Source organism: Canis lupus, chromosome 26 (genome assembly GCF_003254725.2).
Source record: "Canis lupus dingo isolate Sandy chromosome 26, ASM325472v2, whole genome shotgun sequence".
In the NCBI taxonomy this organism is placed as follows: Eukaryota; Metazoa; Chordata; class Mammalia; order Carnivora; family Canidae; genus Canis; species Canis lupus.
Genome location: NC_064268.1, coordinates 35,348,831 through 35,366,395, shown reverse-complemented (window position 1 = coordinate 35,366,395; position 17,565 = coordinate 35,348,831). Strand labels below are relative to the sequence as shown.

The 17,565-nt window shown below is 39.2% G+C and overlaps 1 protein-coding gene and 1 long non-coding RNA gene across 6 annotated transcripts in view; one reads left to right on the top strand and one right to left on the bottom strand.

The window, feature by feature from the left end:
• PRKG1 (protein kinase cGMP-dependent 1) overlaps positions 1–17,565 on the top strand; it is a 1,199,334-nt gene that overhangs the window by 821,443 nt on the left and 360,326 nt on the right. The gene's annotated exons all lie outside the window — the stretch shown is intronic.
• Positions 646–15,672, bottom strand: LOC112656204 (uncharacterized). The gene is made up of 4 exons (XR_003134188.3): positions 15,386–15,672; positions 12,718–12,912; positions 1,789–1,881; positions 646–899 (listed from the first exon to the last, which is right to left on the bottom strand). It is a non-coding gene; the product is annotated as an uncharacterized LOC112656204 (long non-coding RNA).

The following is a 17,565-nucleotide window of genomic DNA, read 5'->3' as shown; positions in this document are numbered from 1 at the left end:
CCTCCCTAGGAACTATCCAAATGGCTGATACTACATAGTACTCAGTTTTGTTTTTCCCTCTATTGATTGAGGCTTTGATATTGCTTTGGGCTCTTCTGATAGCTTTATTTAGGATGAATTTTCTCCCAGAGAGGGGTCATCGTCAATCCTTCATGCCAATAGCCTTCTGAGCACCATCCTACCAATCTTCCACACTGTTTGGGCATGTATGAGTACTGAGACCTATAAGATAGTTTTTTTATTAAAAATTTATTTTAGGGAATGTGAGTGGGACGGGGGGGATGGGCACAGGCAGAGAGAATCTCAAGCAGACTCCCCCTCCCCCTGAGTGCAGACCTAACACAGGTCTCCATCTCAGGACTCAGATCATGACCTAAGTTGAACTCAAGAGTCAGATGCTCAAATGAGTCACCCAGGCATCCCTATAAGACATTTTAAGTGTGGGGTACCGTCCCATCAGCAGCATTTTCTGTAAATTCAAATACCTTGTATGTTCCAACCTCATGTGACTCCACGGTAGAGGTAATCATGACTTCACCCATGGGGTGAGCAGGACATTGTCACTTAGCAGAGGAAACAAATAGTCGGCACTGCATCTGTGCTATTAAACTATCATATTAACCAAACAACCACTTGATGGATTAACATTTTTTTACTTCCCCCGGAGTTGTTTTGGAGTTTTTAAAGGACACAGGTGTTTTCTCGGAGAGAAAATTGGCAGCATGTTCCCACTGGCAGGTCTGTGTGTCAAAATGGAATTGGTTGAGGTAATGAATGTCCTTTGAAATGAGCCTGTTGTGTTTATAGGAACTTTTTAGGTATGATTATGGCTCTCTACGACCTCATCATCTTCCTGTCATTTGTCCGTTTGACCTTCCAGGTGCTAGGATGCCTTAAGACTGTCAGAGGAAATAAACAGGTTTATATATATATATATATTTGGGCATGTATGAGTACTGAGACCTATAAGATAGTTTTTGAACTATATATATATATATATATAGTGCTCAATTATTAAAAAAAAACTTCTTAGGAGAAAAGACATTCTAAAACAGAAAAAGGTTGTTTTTTTTTGTTTTGTTTTGTTTTTTTTTAAACCAATTTCCTGAAACTCCAATGTTCTTTCCTTTTTTGGGGGGGAAAAAAAAGGCAGCATTGCCACTTCCAAATATCATTCATGTAAATAATAAGAATTAGGATGTTCTACCAAAAACTGGCCAGTAGCAGTGATAGTTTTGTGTGAATGAGTCATAGATTATGACACAAGTTTATATACAGAGGAGACAAGTAAATACGCCGTCACCGAGATTATTTCTGTGCCCTAAATCACACAAAATGTAGTGACTTCAAACCCCAGGCCTCTCAGGATTGTCTGGGTTGACTGGACTCCTTGGTCCAATCCTATGCCCCCCTTGGTGTCATTGGGGTCACATCCCCATTTGGAATGTCCAAGGTGGCCTCGTGTCCTCCAGAATCTCTCTTCAAACCACCACTCACTCCACAGTAATCAAGGCTGAGCTTTGTGACAGCTTATCTGCTGGCTTAAAAGAGTCAAGGTCTTTAACACTTAGGTCATGAACTGGTTTTTTTGACCCCATTCTTGGGTCAAAGCAAGTCACTAAGTGAACCTAGATTCAAAGAGAGGAGAATCAGCTTCCCCGTCTTGATGGAGGAGGCGCGGTGGGGAGTTTGGATCTCTCTTGGGCTCACCTCAGAGATACTGATGGACTCGTCTATGTAGGAACTGAGACTCCCCTGTGTGGGGGGAGCGGGCTCTTGGGGACGTACCTGCATCTCCATCGATTGCTCCAGCTTCACTACTGACAAGCCATCGTGGTCTTGGCCATGTTTCTTCCCATCTCCATGACTTACTCTTCTCGTCTGTAAGATGGACATCGTGATGGTAGTTGTTTCACATGTAATTCAGGAGTTTCCACAATTACCATGTTAGTGTAGATAAAGTTGTTAGAACGGGTTAACGTGTGAAAGGACAAACAGCATTGCCAGGCGCATAACGACTTAGAGGGTCGCCATTGTTAATACTAAAGGGAAAGCAAAGCCGAGGGGGACGGGTGGGATGAGGCTGCTCGGCTCTTCCATGGCAGATTGTCACAGCGGCAGAGAATGAAATTGCCTTAGAATGTGTTTTCTTATCAAACCAGACAAAGGTTCCTGCAAAATATCACGGACTTGCTTTTTAATAAGCTCTCTGGAAACATTTTACGACCATGTTACGTGGATCTACAGGATCCACTTTCCATTCTGCGTTCTTCTGGCCCTGAGGTGACCACTGCCATGGCCCATCATGCCTGGACACCTCCCCACTGCCTGGACTCCCCTTTTATTCTCTCCTGTCAATACCTACGCTCTAGCCACATCAGGTCACCTGTGGTTCCCACATGGGGTGTGCTGTTCCTAGTTCCAGGGATGCTCACATTCTGCTCTTTTGAAGCCCAACCATGATCTGTTTCTTCCTCGTCGGCCTAGTTCTCTTCTTGACCTCTTCTCTCATCCTGAACCTGGGCACGTGTTTTCTTTCCTCCTTGCTCCCAAACCATATGGTTACTTCTTTTATAAGAATCCATCCCAGTTCTGAATGTCTAATACTTCTCCATCTCCATAAGTTCCCTGAGCTCGTGAGTCTGTTTTTTTTTTTTTTTTATTTTTTTTTTGGTCCTTCTGAATTGTCAAAACTCAGCACAGCGCCACAGAGCCTATGGCATCGCGTGTATAGGTTAACTGCCCAGGTGAGATTTCTCAGTGTGTTCCAAAGCTACAGCTCTTCACAGAGCAAGAAAGAACCCAAACTTACTCCTTGACAACATGAATTATATAGATGTTATTATGAGATTGTCATGATCTATTTTTTTTTTTCAAATTAGTGTTTTTTTAATGAAGTTTTAGATTCCAGTGTAGTTCACCTACGGCATTGTGTTAGTTTCAGATGTCCACGAGAGTGATTTAATAATTCTGCACCTTACGCAGCGCTCATTGTGACGGGTGTACTCTTACTCCCTTTGGACTCTTTCCCCCATCCTCCACCCACCTCCCCACTGGTGACCATCCATGTGTTCCCTGGAGTTAAGAGTCTTGCTTTGTTTCTTTCTCTCCCCACCCCCCACCCTTTGCTACTTTGTTCACTTGTTTCTTAAATCCCACGTATGAGTGAAATCATGTGGTATTTGTCTTTCTCTGGCTGACTTATTTCATTTAGCATGATACCTTCTAGCTGCATCCATGTTGCTGCAAATGGCGAGATTTCATTTTTTTTTTAGCTGAGTAATCCATTGTATCTATGTAGGTGTGTACACACACACACGCACCCAACATCTTTATCCATTTATCTATTGATAGACACCTGGGCTGTTTCCATAATTTGGCTTATGGTAAATAATATCACAGTAAACACAAGTGCATGTTTCCCATCGAATTAGTGTTTTGATATTTTTGGGGGGTAAATCACTAGTAGTGCAATGACTGGATTTAGGGTAGCTCTATTTTTAACTTTCTAGGGACCCTCCATACTGTTTTCCACCGCTGCTGCAGCAGTTTGCCTTCCCACCAACAATGCGAGAGGGTTCTTTTTTCTCCACATCCTTGCAAACACCTGTTTTTTTTTTTTTCTTGTGTTGTTGATTTTAGCCATTCGGACAGGTGTGTGGTGACATGTCATTGTGGTTTTGATTTGCATTTCCCTGATCAGTGATGTAGAGCATCTTTTCTCAGGTCTGTTGGCCATCTGGGTGTCATCTTTGGAGAAATGTCTGTTCCTGTAATCTTCCCATTTTTAATTGGATTATTTGGGCGGTTTTTTGAGTATTGAGTTGTAGAAGTTCTTTATATATTTCAGATGTGAACCAATTATTGGATGTGTCATTTGCAAATGTCTTTCCCTATTCAGTAGGTTGCCTTTTAGTTGCGTTGATTGTTTCCTTTGCTGGGCAGAGGCTCTTTATTTTGATGTGGTCTTGCAGTTTTTACTTTTGCTTTTGTTTCCCTTGCCTCAGGAGACCTATCTAGATAAATGTTGATACAGCCGATGTCAGAGAAATTATAGCCTGTGCTCGCTTCTCGGGTTTTTATGGTTCTTGGTCTCACATTTTTAGGTCATTAATCCATTTTGAGTTTATTTTTCTGTATGATGTAAGAGAGTAGTCAAGTTTCCTTGTTTTGCATGTCGCTGACCAGTTTTCCTAACACTGTTGAAGAGACTTCCTTTTTCCCATTGCGTAGTCTTGCCACCTTTGTCAAAGAGTAGTTGATCATATAACTGGATTTATTTCTGGGCTCTCTATTCTGTTCTATGCGTCTATTTTTGTGCCAATACCATACAGTTTTGATTACTACAGCTTTGTGACATCACTGGAAATCTGATCGTGGTGCCCCAAGCTTTGTTCTTCCTTTTCCAAATCAATCCTGCGATTCTGGGATTTCGTGGCTCCATAAAAACTCTAGGATTGTTTGTTCTGGTTCTATGAAAAGTGCTGTGGATATTTTGATACAGATTGCATTAAATCTGTACATTTCTTGGAGTAATACAGACATTTTCACAGTATTAATTTTTCTAGCCTATGAGCATAGAAATCTTTCCATTTCTTTGTGTCACCTTCAATTTCTTTCATCAATGTTTTATAGTTTTCAGAGTACAGATCTTTGACCTCCTTGGTTAAGTTTATTCCTAGATATTTTACTGTTTTAGTACAACTTAAGTAGGATTGTTTTCTTAATTTATCTTTGTGCTACTTGATTATTACTACACAGAAATACAACACATTTCTGTATATTGATTTTGTGACTTTACTGAATCCATTGATCAGTTCTAATAGTTTTTGGTGGAGTCTTTAGGTTTTTTTCTTTTTTATAGATAATATGTCATCTGCAAATAGTGAAAGTTGTACTTCTTCCTTTGGATGTCTTTTATTTTTCTTCTCTGATTACTGGGGTGAGGACTTGCAGTACCATGTTGAATAAGAGTGGTGAGAATGGACATCCTTGTCTTGTTCCTGACCTTAGGGACATCCTTGTCTTGTTCCTGAGTTTTTCCCCATTGAATATGATGTTTACTGTAGGAGTTTCATACTAAACCTTTATTATGTTGAGGTATGTTCTTTCTAAACCTACTTTGTTGAGAGTTTTTATCATGAATGGATGTTGAACTTTGTCAAATCTCTTTTCTGCACCTATTGAAAGGATAATATGGTTCTTTTTTTTAAAGATATTTTTTTAAAGATTTTTAAAATTTATTTATGATAGAGAGGCAGAGACAGAGGCAGAGGGATAAGCAGGGTCCATGCAGGGAGCCTGATGCGGGACTCGATCCCGGGTCTCCAGGATCACACCCTGGGCCAAAGGCAGGTGCTAAACCACTGAGCCACCCAGGGATCCCTGGATAATATGGTTCTTATCCTTCCTCTTATTGATGTGATGTATCACACTGATTGATGTGCAAATACTGAACCACCCTTATATCCCAGGAATAAATTCCACTTGATCATGGTGAGTGTTATTTTTTTTTCAATGTATTGTTGGATTCAGTTTGCTAGAATTTTGTTGAGGATTTCTATATCTGTGTTCATCAGAGATATTGGCCTATAGTTTTCTTTTTTTATGGTGTCTTTATATGGCTTCGGTATCAGGGTAATAGTGGCCTCATAGAATGAACTTAGAAGTTCTCTCTCTCTCTCTCTCTCTTTGAAATAGTTTGAGAATAGGCATTAACTTTTCTTTAAATGTTGGTAGAATTCACCTGCAAAGCCATTTGGTCCTAGACTTTTGTTTGTTGGAAGTTTTTTTGTTTATTTATTATTTTTATTACTGATTCAATTTCATTGCTAGTAATTGGTCTGTTCAAATTTCTGTTTCTTGCTTCAGTTTTGGGAAGTTACATGTTTCATCCATTTTTTTCTAGGTTTTCCAATTTATTGAAATATAGTATTTCATAACATTCTCTTAAAACTGTTTGTATTTCTGTGGTGATAGTGGTTATTTCTCTTTCATTTGTGATTTTTGTGTGTGGGGGTGTGTTTGATTTTGTTTCTTTTTGTTCTGTTTTGTTTTTTATGAGCATGGCTAGAGGTTTGTCAATTTTGTTGATCTTTTCCAAGAACCAGCAGCTCTTATTGCTCTGTTCTATTGTTTTGTTGTTTTAGTTTCTATCAATTATTTCTGGATTTTTTTTTTTCCTTCTGCTGGCTTTAGGGTTTGTTCATTATCTTTCTAGCTCCTTCAGGTGTATAAGATGGGTTGCTCATTTGAGATCTATCTTGCTTCTTGAGGTAGGCCTGTATTGCTATATACTTCCTCTTTAGGATCACTTTTGATGAATTCCAGAGGTGTTGGACCATTCTGTTCATTTTTATTTGTTTCCATATGCTTTATTTCTTTTTTGATTTCTAGATTGACCCATTCATTGTTTAGTAACATGTTATCTAACCTCCATATATTTGTGCTCTTTCCATATTTTTTCATGTGGTTGATTTCTAGTTTCATAGCATTGTGGTCAGAAAAGATGTATGACCTCAGCCTTTTTGAATTTGTTGAGACTTGTTTTGTGTAATATGTGATATCTTCTGGAAAATGTTCCATGTACATTTGGAAAAAAAATGTATTCTGGTGTTTTGGGGTTAAATGTTCTGAATATGTCTATGCAGTCTGGTCCAGCGTGTCATTCAAAGCTACTGTTCCCTTGTTGATTTTCTGTTTGGATGATATATTCATTGTGTAAATTAGGTGTTTTATTATTATTGTATTATCAATTAGTTCCTTTTTGTTAATATTTTATGTGTTTGGGGGCTCCCATGTTGGGTACATATTTACAATTATTATATCTTCTTGTTAGATTATCCTCTTCATTGCTATATAACGTCCTTCTTTGTCTCTTGTTGCAGTCTTTGTTTTAAAGTCTATTTTTTCTGATATGAATATTGATAAATTGACTTTCTTTTGACATCCTTTTGCATGATAAATATTTTTCCGTCCCCTCACTTTTTTTTTTTTTAAAGTTAGTCCCCTCACCTTCAATCTGTGTGCATCTTTCATTCTGAAATGGATTTTTTTTGTAAGCAACATAGAGATAGGTCTTGTTTTTTTTTTTTTTTTTTTTTTTTTATCCACACTGTCACTCTGTGCCTTTTGATTGAAGCATTTATTCCATTTTCATCCAAAGTAATCATTGATAAATATATATTTATTCCTATTTTCTTGTTTTGTTGTTATTTTTGTTGCTTTTCTCTGATCATTTCTTGCTCTCTTTCATGGGTTGCTGGCTTCTGATATACTTGGATTCCTTTCTCTTTATTCTTTGCATATCTATTACTGATTTTTGATTTGTGATTAGCATTAGGTTTGTATAGAACACCTTTTGCAAATAGCAATCTATCTTAAGTTGATGAGTGCTTGAGATTGAACCCATTCTTTACCTCTCTTCCCAACACATTTTAGATATGTCATATCATATTTTATATCCTTTTATTTTCTGAATCCTTTGACTGATTTTTACATAAATACTATTTTTACTGTTCTTGTGTGGCTCTCACTTAGGGTCTTTCCTTTCCAATCAAATAATCCCCTTTAATGTTTCTTAGATAGCTGGTTAGCGGTCATGAATTCCTATAGTTTTTGTTTGTCTAAGAAACTCTATCTCTTCTTCTATTTTGAAGGATATCCTTGTTGGATAGAGTATTCTCTATTTCCTTTCAGCACTCTGAATATATCATGCCACTCTCTTCTGGCCTTCAAAGTTTCTTCTGAAAAATTTGCTCCTAGCCTCTAAGGTTTCCCTTGTATGTAAATTCCTCTAGCTGCTTTTAATTTTTTTTTTCTTATTATTACTTTTTGCCATGTTAATTACCATGTGTATTGCTATGGCCTTCCTTAGACTGAATTTTTGAGAGGGGATCTCTGTGCCTCTGGGGTATGGGATTTTATTTCTTTGCCCAGAGTAGGGAAGTTTTCAGGTATTATTTCTTCAGAGAAATTTTATGTGCCCTTTTCTCTCTTCTTCTGAGATCCGTATAATGCAAATGTTACTATACTTGATGGAGTCACTGAGCTCCGTAAGACTGTCTCAATTTGCATTACTCTTTTTAATCTTACTTGCTCAGCTGGATTACTTTCCATTATTCTACCAGGTCATTATATTTTTCTGCTTCCTCGAGCCTATTTATTCCATCAAGAGTATTTTTGCTTTCATTTATTGAGTTCTTCATCTAATACTGGTTCTTTTTTTATGTTTTCTATCTTTTTGTTGAGGGTCTCACTCATGTCTTTCGCTCTTTTTCTCAAGTCCAGTGAGTATCTTCATGATCATTACTTTAAATTTTCTATTAGACATATTACTTATGTGTTTCACTTAGGGCTCTTGCTCTGGGTTGATCCCATTCTTTTATTTAGGACATATTTGTCTCCTCATTTTGTCTAACTCTGTGTCTATTTTCTGTGTTTCTTTCTGTTAGGAAGGTCATCTACACTTCCTGATCTTGAATTTTTTTTTATGACCTAGCTACACAGAGCTTTAGCAAAAGGCACCCATTAGTGTCAACACTCCCCTGACTTCAGACTCTGATTTGAACCTTAACCTAATCTCCAATAACTAAAGTATATTAACATCAGCAGGTTGACTTATTGGTTCTCTCATTTAGTTAAGGTAATGACCTTATAAAGAGACCCTTTAGTAACTGGCAGCCCAGTGTCCATTGTTCCTTAAGACCTGGTGCTTCAGGCAGTGTCTCCTATGTGTGTTGTGTGTGCCCTATTGTGCTCTGGCTGTTTTTTTCCTCCACTCCAGTCATTTGCAGTGGCTCTGTTCCTGTTATGGGCAGCTTTTGGTCCCTGGCTGGGATGGGGTGAATTTCAATAAGATACACACTAGTCTGCTTGCTAAATGAGACATGAAACTGCCATTGCCAGGACTAAGCTGGCCCGTGTAGGTCTGCTAAGTGCATATGGGTGGGGTGTACACTTTAAAACAAGGTGTACTTCAGGCTTCTGTAGCACCTACAGCCACAGCTGCTGCCAGGAGCAAAACCTTGCAGAATGTGTGGGTTGGGAGCAGTGGTGCTAGTGAGGTCTGCCTGGTTTTCAGAAGGGAAGTAGACCGCAGTAGCAGCACTGAGGTGAGTGTGACTGGCAAGCGGACTCCACCCAAGTGCATGGGCAAGGCCATGGGGTGGCGCTTGTTGGAAGCAAGTTAGGTACCAGGTATGGACATTGTACTGGTTCCTGCAGGTGGTTGTTGTTTATGCTGGGGGAACAGGGGAGGGAATGGAGCCTTGCCAGCTCCTCTGTTCCTGAAGGGGTCTCTCTGAGATCCCTGCCTCCCCAGAACTTGCCCTGTGATGACTAAATCACTCCCCCATTTGCCCCCAGGGTTTTTTAAACTGCTGTATATATGCTGTATCTGAGGGACTGTTTGGTGTGCTGTCTCTTTAAGGGCAGGGACTCAGCTTTCTAAGTCCCTCTAAGTCACAGAGCTAAGCCTGCTGATTTTTAGAATTCCAGACTTTAAGTCACGCTGGTTCTAAGAAGTCACAAAATTTGGCCACTCTCACTTTCAGAGCCAAATGCTGTGGGGGTTTGTATTCCCTGGGCAGGCTCCCTGGTGTGATAGTCTGTTTCTCATCCTCCACCACACTCCAGGCTCCCTCCTATGTGTGGTTGGCCACAGTCTGTTTAGGTCTCAAATTGCATTTTCACCCTTCCTACATTCTTCCATGTGGCCTCTTCTCACCTTTGGTTGTAAATTTCATTCTGCCGGTCTTTGGGCTGTTATCTGGGTTATTTAGGCTTGTGAGGTTATCTAGTTGTATCCTTGATGAAGAGACCTCAGTGTCCTCCTCTGCCATCTTCAAGCCAACACTGCAGCCTTTTAGAATATCAACTTTTGTCACTTAATCTGAACCATTTAAGAATCCAAAAGTGGAACTATTAGAATTTGTACCTGTACATTTTCTTGAAGGGTTTTTTAAAACAAATTTTGGGGGCCTATGAATTTGTAGTACTTCTTGTGTGAGATGGTTTGGTTTTTCATGTCAATTTGCGGATGTTAATTACACTTTAGTTGTTGGAGATATAGGTTAAGGTTCAAATCAGTCTGAAGTCAGGGGAGTGTTGGCACTAATAGGCTGCCTTTTGCTAAAGCTCTGTGTAGCTAGATCATATAAAAAAATCAAAGAGTTTATTGGCATCTGTTTGACAACTTAGATTTGTCCAACTAAAAGTATTGGCAATAAAATAGTCTAATCAAGGAAAAGTATACATCTTGTCTTCCAGCAATCTGTACTCTGACATGTCAGCCAAAAGCATTACTACTACTATGGCCCAGGATTTCATGACCCTTGCCACCTGGTAGATTTACTTCTCTACCCCTGGAACATTTGTAGGTTGATAATAGAAGCAGCTTCACTTACTGAAAGGGCCACTGGCTGTTCTAATGGTAGCTTCACTGTAAACAGCAGGGGAACATAAAATGTGGGGGAAGGGTGGTGGCAGACATAGTGATAGTGTCAAACTTATGTTTAACTTTCCAAGGTGTACTGGGTCAACAATCTGAGTTTTTGGCAAATGAATTCCAGGCACTAGTTGGCCGAATTTCCACAGAAGCACCAGCTCTGGATTTGAATCCAGGTTCTTTCACTTAGACCCAGAGAGATAAAGTTATTTGTGAGTGGTCTTAGGTCCCATCTTTTTGTGTGCATGAGGTGGATAATGAGAGAATCTAAAGAATGATTGAAGAGTAAAGTAAGTTAGTTTATATAAAACTCTATTATCTCCATTGCACTGCTGAGAAAACAGACTCAGGTTAATTAACTTGTTCAAAGTTGCATGGTTACTAAGCAACATGGCTGAGACTTATTATTATACTGTGCTTAGCACATATTAAGAACTAATTTAAAAAATGCTGGGAATGTAGACATATGGTCATATCTTAAAAAGATACCATTAAGTTTGATTTGACATTTAATATCATCTTATAGGCCTCTCACATTTATGATTGTTGTTAAAATAACAAACTTAAATTTTAACAATTGCAAAAATATGTGAAGTCTGAGCTAAAATTATTAAACATATAAAGATAATAAAATATAATGGTACTTTAATTGCTGTTATAAAGTGAGAGTGAGAGTGACCTAATTTTCCCCCAAAATAATTGATTCTCTTATGCTTACTGCTGTGTCAATTTATTTCTTTGAGCCCTGATAGATTTAGAGGGCCCTCTACTCAGCACCCATTCTCATCTTTCTTATTGATCTTCTCAAATTCCCGCATGTCTTATCCAAGTCACTCCTTTGGATGATGCTCAGAAATCAAAATGCAAATCTGAAGAGATAATATATTGACCCATCATTGCTTAACAGATATCATAGGATAAACTAATTTGTCAGTTTATATAGTCCATTGCCCAACTGCAAAAATGTCCTACATGGCATTTATTCAATTGGTCACATAATAAATTGAGGAAGTATGCGTCAATTTAGGATTAAGCTGTTACTAGCTTGTCTGAAAGTTAATACTTAGGATAATCGAAGGAACATACACCGTTGTATAAATTGTTTTATATCTTTTTTGGTAGAAGGTGCGTTGTTCATGAATTAAATAAAGTTTGTAAAGCTGTTAGCAGGAGAGCAGGTCACCGATTATGATGAATAAATGTTAGTGATGGTTATAATTATTGTTAAAGGAAGAAAAGCACTTGATATACAAGTGCTTGATAACCACTCTTAACTGTGGTATGTATGAAGCCACTTAAAATGTGAGCAATAATAACAATAATACTATGTGTATGCTATGTGCTAAATCCTCTGCTAAAAGTTTTAATATATGGGTCATATAACTTTACCCAGGATTAGATGGTAGAACTAGGATTAAGCTTTATAATTAAGGTGAAACTCTTAAAAGTCATGAATTTTACTCTTTTATTGACTTTCAATCCTTAATAGCAAAACTACTTTATCAAAGGTTCCAATAAATTGCCATGGTTTTTTGAGAATGGAGGTTTACTTCTCCACATTCTTATGCTTTCTAAAATTTTACTATGAAATCAAAAAAGAAAATCTCATGGTAAAGAATGGATTTAAGAGTGATATGGAATAAAACAAAAGACCATTTTGCTTGCATTCCAGAAAGAGGCACTTGTTAAACAATTGTGTTCAGAAATTATTTCCTGAGAGGAAAAAGTAGAGGTTTTGTTTGAAAAATTCAAAATGATATTGGGAGAGAATTTGTATCAAGAATTCATATGTAAAAGATGTTCTACAGAGTGACCTTTGAATCCTGTTCTCTACTTAGATTATAGACTTCTAAATGAGGGTTTGTATTTACTAAGAGTTAACTTTCTTTTAATCTGTATTTCCAAGTCAACGTAAAAAACAACATTTAGTAAGATCTTTGGCTCTGTGACCTGGCTTGACTGTTCCATCCCTTCTGTTTTATTAAAACAGTTACAGATACCCTTGGATTGATTTTTGAAAGGTAAAACATTTTTTTTTATTCCACAAACTTTGAGCGCCTGCCATTTGCCAGACACTAAGCTGGAGGAGTTGGACACTATACTTGACCTCAAGATCCTAATAGACTCGGGTAGGGGTTGGTACACTTTCCCTTACAGAGCCAGATAGTAATTACTCTCAGCTTGCAGACCATACAGACTCTGTTGCATCTACTCTGCCATCATGTCATGAAAGCAGCTGGAGAGAATCTTTACACTAGTAACATGACTACCTTCTATTAAGATCTGACGTCCAATGATAGGTGGTGAGCCAGTGGGCTGTGGTTTGCTGAATTTCGAGTGAGGCAGATAAATAAACTGATGAGCATAAACCTAGAATCGCTATCATGGAGGTAGACACAGGGCACCTCAGGAGCACAGATGAGAGACATCCAGACCGTCTGCCTTTGTAGATGTGTCTGCAGAGTCTACACATTGTGGGATAAAGACAAGGGGGAGATTAGGGAGATGGCAGTGTAGGCTTTCAGAGAAGATTATGACTGAGTTTCATCATGGAAATGAGCGACTCACCATGAGACCATGGTAAAGTCTATTGTATGTCAAGCCTAGGGACTCATGAATTCCATCACCTTAATATAAACTTATGATTCCAAACTATGTAGCGTGGATACTTAGTTACTCAATAAATTAATAGATAATCTTGAATTAAGGGATTACCTTTTTGAAAAAGTTGGGCGATACTCTTTTCCCTTCCCAGTTAACTTTCTAGTATTTTTTTTTTTTAAATAAAGACCTTGATACGTAAAGAAGATTTTTAAATCTCTATAGCTCAGAATTTCCTCATTCATCTATGGAATCCTTCTTGTGTGGAATGTCTATTAACATATTTTAGAGACCGTGTGTTAAATAGAATGGTTTTGGAAGCAGCCATAAACCAAGGGTGCAGAGTCCTGCATTCCGTTTGTCTACGCACAAGCAGCTAAGCTCCAGAAGCACTCCACATAGATGGCTGTTCAGTGTTGCAGTTACCAGGTAATAGGTATCCAGCCCCTGGGAGATGGAAATTGGAGCAAGTCACCAGGATTTTGAGGTTTCAGGCAGAACGACTCACAAACTCAACTGGTAAACGGGAACATTATGAAATTATAGAGTGATGATTCTAAATCTTGGGTGGTATCACCCCTAGAGGTTGTTGGCTTGTCCCCATGACATTTCACAGGTAGGAACCAGAGATGCTAAGTGTTCTGCACGACACAGGACCCTGCTGTAGAGTGAAGATGCATCATAGCCACATGCCAGGGGCGTCTTGTGGAGAAGCTCTGCTAAAAGGGAAGGCGTAGCCTCTGGGGACAAGGAATAACACCTCCCAAGATTCAAAAGATTGAGTAGACTCTCTGGGCAGAAACTTTTAGGCTGATTATCATTAGTACATTAAACATTTAAAAGGTTATATGCTGCTTTTTCGTCTTAACAATCGGACATAACTTGTCGAATTCCATAAAAACCCATCCGATGATATTTTTGCTCAGGCACAGGCTGTTGTAAGATTTACAGAGCAAAGATAAGGTACACTCTGATCCTCCAAGTTTGCCACAGGGATGGATACTATTAGGCATTTCAGAGGTAATTTAATAAAGTGTGTCATTAGTGCCTCACCTCCTCGTGATCATTGTGATAGAAGCACCGGAGTGACCTTAGTTCTGATTTTGAAAGTAGCCCTTCAGTGGATTCTTTTTTCCCCAAAAGCTATTCTAAGAGATTTTAAAGAAGACTCTGGAGGTCAATAAATAATTTTCTTTTCTGAATTTTTCTTGAGTAAATAGCCTCAAGGAAATATTCCTGTGGTCTCTGAAATATAACAAGCAGAAGATCTTTGGCGCAGAGCAGGGTTGCCATAAATAAAGCACCTGTTTTGAAATATAAGAGGGAGCCCATTGTCTGGGCTGAGGTGGTGTCTCCCAGGGTGAAACGGGTGACACGCAGAGAGGGGGTGGGCTGAGTTTCACCTTCCACTTATCCCCAGGCAAGTGCCCTCGGACTGTGCAAACGGTGCACCCCTGGCTCAAAACCACGACCACTTCACCGTATTTGGCTTCATTGCATATATTCCTTCGATTTGCATGCTTCTGAGTACCTACTACGTGACACACTCTATGTTAAGTGTAGTATTATGTAAGCTAAATGGTAGATCGTTTTAACTGGGTGCTTGCCTGATACTAGCTTCTTTGCTAAGTGCTCATACTTATTAATCCAACCGCTCCAGGAGCTAAGTAACTTCTGTTGTTGTATTCTGATTTAAAAAGCTAAAGCCTATTGTTTGTTTTTTTTTTAAGATCTTATTTTTAAGTAATATCTACACCCAACATGGGGCTCAAACTTAACAACTGTGAGATCTCAAGAGTTGCATGCCCTGCCGGCTAAACCAACCAGGGGCACCTAAAGCTGGCTGGCATTACATAACTTGCCCGTGGTTACATAGCTGGAAGTGAGGGCACTGGGATTCAAAACCAGCTTTTATCCCTGATCCTAAATTCCCTGCTATTAACTGTTGCACGGTAGGGGTTTTGATGCATTATTATGTTAGTGGGAGGGGGGAAGATATTTCAGTACCTGGTTATAACACAAGGGTGGCAGGTGCTGTTCAGGAGGGAGGGAGGGAGTCATACTGAGATAAAGAAAGTTATCGGGGACCATTTCCTGGAAATCTCTGAGCTGAGTCTTAAAGAAGTTGACACAAACATATGGGAATTCAGACTGACAAATCCAAACCACAATGAGGTATCTCCTCACACTTGTCAGGAAGGCTATTATCAGAAAGGAAGAAAAGTGTTGGCAAGGATGTGGACAGATTTTGTGAAGGGAATACAAAATGGTGTTGCTGCTATGGAAAACAGTATAGAGGTTCCTCAAAAAGTTTAAAAAAAAAAAAAAAGGAACTACCTTAGATCCAGCAATCGTATTTCTGGGCATTTATCCAAGAGAATCAGGATTTCAAAGAGATAACACTCCCATGTTGCAGCACTAGATACAATAGCCAAGATGTGGGAACAACTTAAAAATCCCTTGACAGGTGAGTGGATAAAGAAACTGGTAGATGCACACAGTGGAATATGGTTCAGCTTTAAAAAGAAAAAGGAAGTCTAGCAATAGGCACCAACACGGAGGAAGCTCGATGGTATTGAGCTAAGTGAACCAAGCCAATCATGGAAAGACAAAGGCTGCATGATTCCACTTCTATCAGGTACTAAAATAGTCAAATTCATAGAATCAGAATGTGGAACGGTGGTTGCCAAGGGCTAGGACAGAGGGAAAATGGAGAGTTCTAATCAGCAGGCATAAAATTTCAGTTAAGAAAGATGAATAAGCTCTCCAGTTTTGCTGTGCAATATTATTTCTATAGTTAAGAACAATGTGTCATACACTAAAGAATTAGTTGAGGACAGATTTCATGTTAAGTGCTCTCACTACAATAAATTAAAACATAGTAACATAGCACAGCAAAATAACATAGCACAGTAATATAAAATAATAGGACATAGGTGGAACAGGTTGGCTGTACTTCAGAAAATAAACTGGACTAGGTTTGTGATTCTTAGTGGTTATTTGAAATGATCACATAGTAACTGAAAAGGATTGGTCAAGCCATCGTCCTTGCCATACATGAAAACCATCGGGGGAGAGGTTAAACCATACGTGGAATAATATGGATGAACCTTGAAAACATTAAGTGAATGAAGCCCGTCACAAAAAGACCAATATTATAAAATCGCATCTGTATGAGTCACCTTGAGAAGCCAAACTCATAGAAAGTAGAATGGTGGCCAGTAGGGGCCGAGGAGACTGGGGCATTCATTTTAGCTCCTATACTTTCAGTTTGAGAGGATGAAAACCTTCTACAGATGGATGGTGGTGGTGTGTGTACAACGATGTGGATATGCAATGCCATCGAACCGTCTACCTAAAAATCATTAAAATGATAATTTTATGTTATATATTTGTTACCACTTTGAAAAAACAAAATGCATTGCTTTCTTGGAACCCATTCCATGACTCGTTGAATCTGAATTCCTCTTGACTTTCAGGTTTGGAAACCACTGTTCCAGGGCATTTTGACCAAAGGTTTGGTCGAAGAGGTTGGTACTTGCTTTGGGAAAGGTGTGAATCCGCAGACTTGGATAGCATTAAAATCCAACTTGGAAGTCTGTGGTTGGGTATATCATAGTCTTAGAAGATGATTTTTTAAGACTGTACATGCAGTATTTTTTGTTGTGCTTTTTAAGTAGCTTCATCATTGATACATTTGTCTCCCACAGAATGATTATTTCTGTGTTAGAGGAGAAAACAGACTCACAGAGCTCAAGTGATTTGCCCCTCTTATGCAGGTGTGCGCAGCATGAGCGTAAGGGTGGTAGGAAAGATACTCAACTGATGGGAATAGAACCCTGGTCTAAATGAGCGTTTCAGGGATAACAGTTTTATAGATTTTTTTTAAAAATTGTGGAATTGTCTTTTCTGCCGTCAGTTACCTGAATCATCTGAATGGAGACCTGTCGGTGATTAGAGATGTGGCAAAAGGTACCTGAAGAGTCGCCACGTCGGAAGGCGTGCAGGTGGTGTTGGGTTCCAGCACCAAGGGCAGGAGTAGAGCGTGTAACTAGGGAAGAAGACACACTATTTGCAGGTGCCTGTCCCTGAGCCCTATACTCCAGAAGGGCTCCCCACTAGTTTCTCCTGGGTGTGGTCTCCGCCCCACTGCATGCCAGGGTCAGGACCCTGGAGTTCCATCATCAGATGGCTCCAACCTCCTTTCCAAAGTCTGGCCAGGCCTCCCCACAGCTCCTTTCTACTCGCCTCGCCATTTGCCCACCCCTGTGCCCGAGCATTGACTAAACAGGCAGCTGTGTCAGTGTGTGTAGGGGGGAGAGGGCGGGGGTTGTGATGGATGGTGTTTGGTGGCACAGGGAATCGGGGCTCTGCAAATATTAGTGATGGGCTTATGTATTCAAATACAAACTATTGAAGTATTTTCCCCTGTTATCACACCCTTTCCTCTTTTCCAGACAAATTGGTAGGCTCCTTTTTTTTTTAATTGACTATATTTGGCATATAACGTTATAAAT